This window comes from Cynocephalus volans, chromosome 4 (genome assembly GCF_027409185.1).
Source record: "Cynocephalus volans isolate mCynVol1 chromosome 4, mCynVol1.pri, whole genome shotgun sequence".
Classification (NCBI taxonomy): Eukaryota; Metazoa; Chordata; class Mammalia; order Dermoptera; family Cynocephalidae; genus Cynocephalus; species Cynocephalus volans.
Window position 1 is genome coordinate 51,422,827 of NC_084463.1, and position 8,817 is coordinate 51,431,643.

The 8,817-nt window shown below is 43.6% G+C and overlaps 1 pseudogene; it reads left to right on the forward strand.

Annotated features, from left to right (window-relative positions):
* The first annotated feature begins 1,123 nt into the window (after window positions 1–1,123).
* On the forward strand, window positions 1,124–1,272 carry LOC134377394 (U4 spliceosomal RNA; annotated as a pseudogene).
* Window positions 1,273–8,817: the final 7,545 nt, after the last annotated feature.

Genomic DNA, 8,817 nt, shown 5'->3' on the forward strand with positions numbered 1-8,817 from the left:
TGTTTCCCCCACAAAAATGAGGAAAAAGACAAGGATATTTACTCTTACCACTTGTATTTAACACTTTACTGGAGGATGCAGCCAGTGGAATGAGGCAAGAGAGAGAAAGGCAACAAGTCTGGAGAGTAACAAGTGAGACTGTCTTTGTCCACAGACAACATAAGATATACGTGAAAAATCAGAATAAATGATACAAATATTAAAACTATGTTGATGAATATGAAATAAAAATCAGATGTTTGTCAATATGCTAGCAATGAACAACTGAAAAATGAAATTAGTAAAACAATCCCATTCACAATAGGTTCAAAAATAATAGAATTCTTAGGAATCAATTGCACATCTTTGTGCAGGACCTATACAACCAAATACTGTAAAATATTACTGAAATTAAGAAGATCTAAATAAATGGAGACACATGTCATGTTCATGGATTGAATGACAGTAATGTTAGCATGGCGATATTCCCAAAATTCATCTGTGGATTTAATGCTACCCCTATCAAAGTTTCAGCAGGCGAGAGAAATAGCAGAGTAGCAGCCTCAAGCTCTTGTCTTCCCACAGAAACATAAAAAAACAAGCAGAAACTGTCAGAACCAACTTTTTTAGAACTCTGGAAAACAGTCAATGGTTCACAGCAATCACATGACACTGATTCAAGAAAAAGATGACTTCAAAATGGTAGAAAAGCTTTGTGGTGTTTTCCCTTGCTCGTTCCCTACCTCCTCCACAGTGCAGAAGCCCGTGTTCCCAGCATGAAACCCTGGTCTCCGGTTCCGGAAAGAGCACAATAGAACTTATTTGGAAATTATCGTGTATGTCTTTCCTAACCTGCCTGGGGGGCTACCTGAAGAACTGGCATAAAGCATTCATCTTTATTTTGCCCAAGTCAGAACTTATGCTGGAAAAGTGATAGGCATTGCTCAAAAACTCTGCAAGCCAGGCAAACAACCCACAGAGGACCAGAGCAAAAAATTATGGTCAAAACATAATACAGTGCCTTGGGCCCAGAAGCAAAAGCTAGGATAAGAAAAAGAAATAAAAGCCACCAAATTCGAAACACAGAAGTCAAGCTATCTCTATTTACAGATGATATGACTGTATATATAGAAACTCCCAGTGTAGCTTTGTGCGGTGGCAGTATCATAGCCAGTGAGGTTTATCTGGGGTGTGATTATTGCTAATGGAAAATCCCAATGAATCCATTGAAAAGAAAAAAAGTTATAATAAATAAATTCAGCAAATTTGCAGGGTACAAGAGCAACACACAAAAAATCAGTTTTGTTTCTATACACTTTTTTTGTATTTTTTGTTTTGTTTATTTTTCTTGCTTGTTTCTCTATACACTCTCAACAAACAATCCAAAAAGGAAATTAGAAAACAATTTCATTTATAATAGCATCCAAAATAATAAAATACCTAGGAAATAAATCTAATGAAGGAGGTGAAGGTCTTGAATACTGAAAACTACAAATCATTGCTGAAAGAAATTGCCCAAATAAATGCAGATATATTCCATGTTTATGTTTAGAAAGACTTGCTATTGTTATGATGTCAACACTACCCCAAATGACCTACATATTCAACACAATCCCTATCAAAATTCCAATGGGTGTTTTTGCAGGGATGAAAAAGTGGTCCTATACTATTGGGGGAAGAAAAAAATCAAAATGGGAAGCACATGCTCTTGAGGAATTAAAAACAAACACACTACAACTCAAAGCCTTTGATATGGCCAAAAGAGTCTTTGGGGGACAATTTATAATCTTAAATTCATTCATAGGAAAAGTACAAAAGGTTGAAGTTCTTTTGTACTTTCAACTCAAAAAATTAGAAAAGATTGCCTAAGCAAACTCAAAGGATGTAGAAAAATAAAAGAACAAATAGCAAAGCAACCGATTCACGAAGTCTCACCCGCCACCGTCTTTGCCCCAGCACACACACAAAGTCTCTAGCAGGTAGTTTCATGAAAAAGACAACAGAACAGACAATTTGGACAACTATGATCAGAAATAAAAAGAGGTCAGGAAAATAATGATAGGATAAAAGTACATGAATTAAGATATTACACAGTATCCTTATATTCAAACTTTGGAAAGCAGTGGTCTTCCTAGAAAAATACAATCCATTAAAACTGACTTAAGAATAAATTTTAAAAATTTAGTGAGCCAGTAGCCCTATACCCACGATAGGCACCAGGATCAGAGTGTTTTACAGGAAAATGAAATCAAACCTAGCTAATTTTGGCTAGCTGGTTGGCTCAGTTGGTTGGAGCACAGTGTTACAACACCAAGGTCGAAGGGTTCGGATCTCTGTACTGGCCAGCCATCAAAACAAAACCAAAACCAAAACCTAGCTAATTTCCATTTTATAAACTTTTTCTTTTTTCTTTTTTTGCAGCTGGCCTGCACGGATCTGGACCCTTGACCATGCTGCTATAACATCACATTCTAACCAACTGAGCTAACAGGTCAGCCCTGCTAATTTCCATTTTAATATAAAATATTCCAGAGAATACAAATAGATGGGAAAGTATTCAAGTCATTATACAAAGTTGGCAGTATGATGCCAAACAAAGATGAGGCCATCTAAGAAAAGAAAATCCTAGACCCACCTCATTTATAATCATATGTAGAAAAATCCTAAATAAAAACATTTAAGGTATTCTGTTTATTAAACAAATAATGCAAAAATCCAAACAGGGTTTTCCTAGCAACTTAAAGGCATTTCACAATTAAATACCTGTTCTTGGCATCGATCGATTAATAGAGCAAAACTATATAATCCTCTCAAGAGTTGCAACAAGTATCTCAAAAAAATCAATATTGATTTATAATTTTTTATTTTTTATTTTTTATTTTTTTATTTTTATTTTTTTTTTTTTTTTTTGGGGGAAAAAGTGATTTATAATTTTTTAAAAGTAATCCAGCTATCGAAGGTAACTTTCTTACTCTGGTTTAACGTATATACCTGAAATCTCCAGGCCAGGCCACAAATGTAATAGTGAACCATTAGAAGCATTTCCAACAAAATCAAAAACCAGAAGAGGAGACCTATCACTCTACCAAAGCTTCCAACCGTTTCAAGAAGAGAAGAATAATAAATCAAGCATAAAATATGGGAAGGAAGTGGTGAAACAGTCTTTATCGGAAGAACATAAGGTCTTTTATCTAGAACTGTCAATACAATCAGGTGAAAAACAATTAAATATGAGCTCTCTGTGATGGCTGACTACAAGATCAATGTGCAAAAATCAATAGCTGTGACTGATTAGCAAATGCAACTAAAAAAATCTCATTTGAATAGCTATGTAAATTCTAAAGTGCCCAGGCATAAACTGGAAAGAAAACACAGGTCTTTATGGAGAAAAACAGGAATAGTTTTGTTGTTGTTGTTGTTTGTTTGTTTGTTTATTTGTTTTAATAGGCTAAAAGAGATTTAAGATGAATTTAAAATCTTAAGGAAAACTATGCTTTTAAACTTGTGTTCCTGATATACTGCCTACCAATTTTACACTTGAGGTAGCTGTAACTATTTTTCTGCACACAACAAAGCCAGTCAAGGAAAAAACAAAAAAATCACATTCACAGATAAATACATGTTGGTTGACAAGCAGGGATTCCAGTCCCCAGGTACCTGTACCTCCCTGACTGGCAGAACACTTCAGTCCCTGCGATGTAATGGAAGCCTCCATCCTGCCCACAACCCCCGGCAAAGGGACCGACTCCCCGCACCTCGTTCTTACCTTTTTGGGAGACTCGTCCCCATCCTGTAGCCCAGCAAGTGAGGTTCCTCAGGTTCACGTCTGGAGGTGGCAGGCAAACGGGGAGCACGTACTCAGAGAACACAATGGCAGCCTTCAGCTGCACCAGGGCCACGTCGCTTCCCATGGGGTGGTTGGCTTCGTACATAGGGTGGAGAATCACCTTGTTCACTTCGTACCACTGGGTGTGACTGCCGGCCACCACGAGGTTGACGAGGCCCACGTATATGTCAAAGGTGTCAAAGCTTTTGTCCCTGGAGGTGGGAACAAAAACACAACGCCTGCCGCCCCCTGGTCCAGGGAGGCTGAACACGGGGATCTGGGGACCCAGGTTCACTCAGCTGGGTTTGAACAGCCAGCCGTACCCGCAGCGCAGTGGGGACTCACCTGGCTGTCTGGCAGAGTTGCCCCCAGAGGCGTCCTGATTGGGCCCACGGAGGTTCCCAGGACCAGGCCATGCACGTGGGGACCAGCCTCCACCGTGGGGACTGGCCAGCCGCCATGCATGGGGCAGCGCAAGTAGGGACTGGGCCTCGCGCAAGGGGACCAGCCTTCCGCACAGGAACCCGGCCGTGCAGCCACCCGCCGCTGCGGATGAGTTCGTGCGCGTGGGGACGGGCCACGAGCATGCGGACCCGGCCGAGCCGGTGTCCGCAGCGGCGGATTGGACCCTGTGCCTCGGCACCAGGCCGTGAGCGGAGCGGCCGCGGTGGACGGGCGCGCGCACGTGGGAACGTGGCGTCTGGGCACCGGGAGGGGCCGTGCGCTTGGGGAGCACCGTCACGGTGGGTGGGCCGTGCGCACGCGGAACGGGCGTTAGCGGGTCGCCCGCGGCGGATGGGGGTGGGGCGGCCGCGCGCGGAGACACGGCTGTGCGCTTGGGCACTAGCTTCCCTTGTGGGGACGGGCTGCGCACACGGGGACCGCTGCGTGCCGGCCCCGTCCCCCCGCTTTCCCGCGCCCCCGGCGCTCCCTCACCTGTGGAAGCAGTGCGCGGCCGACAGCACCCAGTACTCGCTGATGATGGAGCCGCCGCACACGTGGAAGCCAGCATAGTGCACGCTGACCTGCCACGGCCACTTCCTCTCGGGGGCCGGGTCGCCACCCAAGACCTTGCCCTGTATGGCACGCCGGCCACAGGCTGGGGGGAGAGGGACAGAGCGCCGAGTGGCAGTGACGCCAGGGCGACGGGAGGGGCAGGGCAGCAGGGGGACACCTGGGGAAGGGGACAGCAGGAGACACGGGAGGGAGGCCAGCGGGGCACGTAGGGGAGAAGGGACCACCGCCCGCCAGCTCCCTGGGGCAGGGGTCTACCAATGTCACCAGTCAGGGAGACTGTGTTGGTCTTGGGGTGTCCACGCACGGAGGCTGCGCCCTGGGCGGGGGGCTGGAGCAGGAGCAGGAGTAGTAGGAAGCCCAGGGCCGAGGGCCCCGGCCCAGATAGGGGCGCGGCCATGAAGCCACGGGTGGCGGCCCCAGCAGGTGACTGACCCCAGTAGGTGAGGGCCCTGGACCTATACGCTGACTGTGTCCCCAGCACGTGACTACTGCACCGGACCAGGACACGTGATGGCACCCATCCCCACCCCAATACGCCTAGGTTTGGCATTCCTTCCCATAGTCATATCTAGATATACTGGTTCCCTTCGAGAATTGTGTTATAAACCACAATGTTTTCAGCTTTCTCCATGGCAGACTTGGCTCTGTTAGGTCAGTTACTATTTATACATCTGCAATTCAGCTGTCAGAAACTTTTTTGTGAAAGCTTTATTTACACACAGTAAAATTTACCCCTTTTGCAAGTTTTGGCAAATGCATACAATCCTGTTATCATCAAGATACGAAAGAGTTTCATAGGATTACCTAACAAAATATAAGGAGAAGAATAAAACTTTATTGAGGGATGTTAAAGACAAATGAATGGAGGGGCATCCAATGTTCATGGACATGAAGGCTCATTGTTATAATAAATGCAATGGTCTCCAGTCTGTAGATTCAATGCAATGGTCTCCAGTCTGTAGATTCAATGCAATGGTCTCCAGTCTGTAGATTCAATGCAATGGTCTCCAGTCTGTAGATTCAATGCAATGGTCTCCAGTCTGTAGATTCAATGCAATTCCAATAAAGATCCCGGCATAGTTTTCAAATGCACAGTAAAATATTGTTTTAAAAGTTATATTTCACACGGAAGGTTACAGAACCAAGAAGAATAAGGCAGATAAATTTTCTCTGCAAGATACCAAATCCTGTTATGTTGTAGCAATTAAAACATCAGTGGTACATGTGCAGAAACAAAAATTTGACTAATTGATAATGGGCTTGTCTTAAAAATTGATCATGGAATTATCTTCTTTCAGGTTGCTGTAAAAAAATACCATAAACTGGGTGGCTTATAAACTACAGAGATTTATTTCATAGTTCTGGAGGCTGGAAGCCTGAGATCAGGGTGTCAGTGTGGTTAGGTTCTGATGGGAGCTGTCTTCTGGGCTGCAAACTGCTGTCTTCTCACTGTGTCCTCACATGGAGGAAGGGATGAGGGAGCTCTCAAAGGTCCCCTTTTTAAGGGCACCAATCCCATTCATGAAGCCTCCACCTTCACGACCTAATCCTTTCCCAAAGGCCCCATCTCCTAATTCCATCGCAGTAGGGGTGAGGATTTCAACATAGGAATTGCAGAGTGGGGGCACAAATATTCAATCCATTACAGAAATAGAGCCCAGAATTAGATCGTTATATATATGGAACTTTGATACATAACTGAGGTGGCATGAGAGGTCAACGGGAACGATTCAATAAATGGTTCTTGGAAAAGTGGTTATCTGCATGGGGAAAAATGAAATAAGAACACTATCTCACACTTTATACAAAAATTCAAATGGCAAAGGGGACACGATACTAAAATATGGACAGGTGTTTTAGTCCATTTCTGTTGCTTATAAGAGAATATCTGAAACTGGGTAATTTATAAAGAAACAATACTTATTTCTTACCGTTTTGGAGGTTGGGAAGTCCAAAGTCCAGGGAACACATCTGGTGAGGGCCTTGTTGGTGGTACTGTACAGCAACGCAGGGTGTCACATGGCGCATGGCTGAGCAGAGACAGAGAGAGCTCCTCACGCACTTTCCTTTTAAAGCCATCAGAACCAGGCCCGTAACCACCATTAAATCATCAATGGATTAATCTCTTCATCAGGTCATGGTCCTCACAATCCAATTGCCTCTTCAAGGCCGCACCTTTCAATTATCGTAACAGGATTTCCCACCCTCTTAACACTGTCACAGTGGGGATCAAGCCTCAAACGAGTCTTGCAGGGGGACAGCCAATCCACAGCAACAGGTTTCCAATGATGGCAAACAGTGTGAAAAGGGCCAGGCCTCCCAATGAAGATAACTTAAAAACAAAACATAAAAGCCACCTCCATAGAAGCAGGAAGTATCAAAAACATGGTGATACATCACTAGAACGAGACCCAGGGGAACAAGTAGATCAAAGCATAAAAGGGTGTTTCTTCCCTTTCCAAAAGGGCAGCTGAGTGACTTTGTGTGATTTTTGGCAGTCTTTTGGGGTTAGGGAAACAAAAGTAGGAGTCCAGGATCCACCAAGGGTGTGGACCATGGTTAACCACACCTGCTTTTGGCTGAAAACAAGAGGTGCACCCTAGGAGTAAGGGTGACTCAGAAGAAAATCAGCCCTTTGGTGGACGGCAGCCCAGCTTTGAATCATCTGAGTGGCTCCAGAAATCTCCAACCCTGAAGTTGGTGGAAGGTAATTCCAGATTGGTAGTGCCCCCATATACTTAGCAAAAGCAAACAAGAATCCTCTTGGGGTAATGATAATGTCACCCTTAGCCTTAAATTATTGCTAAAAATGAAATTTAAACACCTTTCCAGCACATAAGTGAAGACGACCAGAAACAGATAATATATCATGGCTGAAAACTAGCAGAAAATCAGATCGGAAGAAATCCAGATACTTGAATTATCGGCCAGAAACAGTAAGACTAATGTGCTTATTATGTTCAAAGGGATAAAGTCAGGCTTGTAAATTTCTGCAACTGTCAACTATCAATTTGACAAAAGACTTTTAAAAAAAGAACCAGAATAGAACTTCTAGGAATGAAAAACACAAAAATCAAAATTCAGAACTCATTGAATGGTTTAATGACAGTTTGGACCCAGATGAAGAGAGAATCCATAACTAGAACATAAATCAGAGAAACCATCCAGAATGGGAAGAAGGGGGAAAAAATATTCAGAAAAGAAGTGTGAATGTATTTTAGTGCTGTGTGTGTGAGGATACTTCAGAAAGTTCCTGGAAAAATAGTACTGAAAATAACTTGACTCTTTCCATAAACTTTTTGAAGTACACTCATATGTACTTTTTTTTTAAAGACAAATACTATTTTTCTAATAATTAAAAAAATAAAAAATAAAAAAATTATACTTCTTGCCAAGATACAGTAACAGAAGCCAGATTTACCTTCCATTTGAAATGACCAAAAAATAAAAACGAATAAAAAAAGGAAACTGACTTTCACGACCTGAAAGTCAAGCAATGAATGATTGTGATACCTGAGAGAAGAAGGAAAAAAAAAAAAAAAAAAATGGAATTGCCCTATGATCGTCTCAGCTTCCAGGCCACAGCACAGGAAGAAGGAACCCAGGGGGAGCCTGCTGGAGTACCCGAGCACTCGGAGACAGAGGGAACTGGGGCAGTACCCGAGCACTCAGAGACAGAGGGGACTGGGGCAGTACCCGAGTACTTTAAGGAGACAGAGGCGAGAGTCCAGGGAGACCGAGGTGGTCAGAGTTCTCAGGACAGAGCACCAAAGAAGCAAGAGTTGCAGAAAGGGAGACCCTGGAGAACAAAGAGTGTCTGTCCCCTTTGGGTACTTGGGTAAATGCTGGTCAGCACATCATGTGAGAAACAGAGAACAATACCCAGGGCTGGGAATAGTGCCTGTTCCCACTTGCCAGACATGAAAAGCTTGCAATTCACAGGGCATCGATTAGAGTGCATGTGAAGTTCTGTCAGCAGCAGTGAGTAATAACTA